The following is a 2,948-nucleotide window of genomic DNA, read 5'->3' on the forward strand; positions in this document are numbered from 1 at the left end:
TAGTATCACTTCTGGCCATGACATCACTTCCAATGGGTCCTGGACAGATTGTCATTCTTAAAAGTGGGTCCCAGTGCTAAAAGTTTGAGAACTGCTGCAATAAGGTGTTAGTAAGTTGACACAGGATGGGTGTGTGTGAGGCTCTACAAGTTTTCAAAATCACTAAAATCAGAATGTGGAGGAATAAAACCATCATATTATATATCAATCAATGCGTAATTTCATGCAGAATGCAATGAAACAAACCACATTGAAATATCTGTGTTCTAACAAAAGGTACAGCCAAAAAACCAGTGGGGGCAGGGCAATGGTGCATCACCACGCCCACCACCTGGGGCATTGCCCCGTCCACTGCATGGGGTGACGCGAATTCTAGTGACGCCACTAGCCTCCTGTATGCTTCTGAAAGCAGTGCTTTAGAGAGGCTGTCCTGATCTGCTGCAGCCTCACAGCCCACTGAGTGGAATGTGTGTGTGTGTGTAACTTTTAACACAAAAACTTCAGTGGATTCACTGTTACTAGAAAGGGGATGTGGCCCCAGAAAACCCTGGGGTGCAACCAGGGTGCCCCTTCTCATCCCACTTCCCATCTTAGGTAAGCCTTCCAAAGCCTGGCCTTCCTCAGAATGGAGGCCCACTGCTAAAGGAATGACCTTGGAATCCACTTGAACAGACTAACCCTAGATGGGGGGAAGCTGCAAGAAGAATCCTGTGTTTCATCCAAGCCCAGCGATTGGCCCTGCAGCACTCCCTCTGATTGGTCCATGTGCTACAATGGTCAGAAACCTGTGATCCACAAACCACTGATTCCAGAATAGCCCCATTGACCACAAGTGAATCTATTTTAGAGCTTAAGTGGCTGAGAACTGCAGCTTCATCATTAGATGGAAGATTACTAGTTCAGAAAATTTATACATATTTGTTACCTCCCTAGGTTTATGTGGACTTTGGCTATGATAAAGCCTGGTGGGAAACAGTGGGACAAGATGGGAAACAGGAAGCCGTCAAGGCTGGTGGTGGAAAACATACTGGTGTAACATCTGCCATACCACAAATAACAAACCACCTAGTTCATATGCCCAGTTCCCATGGTCTAGCTGCCCCAAATTCCTGTATAAAATTTCATGGATTGGGATGTCATAGTAGAGGTGAAGTAACAACAGCTTAATCTCCCACCTGAGAATTGGGAAATTCCTAGTTCCCATCCATCAGAAGAGGCCAGAGGAAAATCCAGGTCTCCTTAAGAAAAAATTGATTGCCTTCTGGTTGTCCATGTATTCCAATGAATGTGTATGCATATACAGTATATATTTTTGTATACATTTCACTGTTTTTGGAACCAATCTATACCACTAGATAATTCAAGTGGTGATTGGAAGCTTCTACAGTCCAGTCATTGGTCTGTCTGTTTCAGTATTGTTGGTGTGACTGACAGCATCTCTCCCCAGTTTCATACAAGCCCTACTGGTGATGCTGGGGCTTGAACCTGGACTTTGGGCAAGCAAAGTACACACTCTACCACTGAGTTGTGCCCCCCTGACACGAATGGTATTGCAATTATGTATTGCTGCTTAACTTACTGCCCTTACTGTTGGTTTAGAGAGCCTTTCAGGAGTTTCCAAATGATCATTTTTTAATTCAGTAAACGTATAGCTGTTATTGATTGAAGGAATTCATGATAAACATGCAAGGGAAAGTTAAATATTTAAACATGTTAAAAAGTTAAACATTTTTAAAATATTCAAAATGCAACATGTTCCTACTTGGGATTTGTAGTTCTTCCCTAATTGCCCCTCCATTGTATACACCCTACACAATGTGGCCATGTAAAATTTATGGACATCTACCAAATAGGGTACATAATATCACTAGTAATCAGTGGTGGTCCGGGGGGGGGGCCAAAAGACCCAGGTGCCATGCCTGTGGGTCCTGTGAGGGTGACACTGCCACTGCCTGCTGCCCACTGCGTGGCCACTGCAGCTTCTGCCTGCCCTCCAGAGCCATTCTGTGGGCAGGCTAAGCCCTTTGCTGCATCTCCAGGCACTCCAAAAGTCTTCTGAGGTGTCTGATGAAAACCAGAAGTACTGTTTAATGGCACTCTAGAAACCTCAGAAGACTTTTGGAATGCTCAGGAATGTCATGCGAGGCTCCATGTGGCTGGGTAAGTTTCCCGGGGGGGGGGGTGGCATGTTATGGTCCTATGCCCTGGGGCAGCACAGGGGCCAGGTCTGTCACAGTGCTGGATAAGTGGCCTTTTCCTTTAAGAGAGATCTTAAGCTGGTTGCTAAAAAAAAGAAAACCTGAGAATGTTCATGCATGATTAATTTGTAATCCAGTGTATAAAACCTGGGTTGGAGGTTGTGCTGCAGCATGGTGGCAGGAGTGTTACGTGGCTGACTGTCCTGTAATGTTGGTAATTCTTAGACTCCTGTTGGGTAAGCTAGTTAGCTTAACCTTTTCTTATAAATTTCTGATATTTTGAAGATCAGGTGCAACTCATTTTTATTGGCCAAGGGAATGTATTTCAAAAGAACCTGGGTTCTTATAGTGTTATAAGTGCACCACATTATCTTCAAGGGTTAGGTGGATGGTTGGTTGGCTGGCAACCTTCAGTCTCGAAAGACTATGGTATAAGCCTATAGCACCTGGTATTCCCAGGTGGTCTCCCATCCAAGTACTAACCAGGCCTGACCCTGCTTAGCTTCCAAGTTCAGACAAGATCGGGCATCTGCAGGGTAACAGCTAGGTGGATTAGGCTGGTGAAAGAGGGTATGAGTTGCATCCTGCCAAGGAGTGGGAATTCCCCCTAATATCTCCCTGACTCTTAGGGTGATAACCATGACAAAGTCCGCAACTGCTAGTGATGGTCAACACAACTCTCCACCCCATGCACAAAATGTGCCATTCTGTGACTTTTAAAATGTTTTATTTGTAACTTCTTTAGAATGC

General features: G+C 44.8%; 1 pseudogene; it reads right to left on the reverse strand.

Moving 5' to 3' along the window:
• Positions 1 to 2,632: 2,632 nt before the first annotated feature.
• Positions 2,633 to 2,747, reverse strand: LOC136650131 (5S ribosomal RNA; annotated as a pseudogene).
• Positions 2,748 to 2,948: the final 201 nt, after the last annotated feature.

This window comes from Tiliqua scincoides, chromosome 4, assembly GCF_035046505.1.
Source record: "Tiliqua scincoides isolate rTilSci1 chromosome 4, rTilSci1.hap2, whole genome shotgun sequence".
NCBI classification, from domain to species: Eukaryota; Metazoa; Chordata; class Lepidosauria; order Squamata; family Scincidae; genus Tiliqua; species Tiliqua scincoides.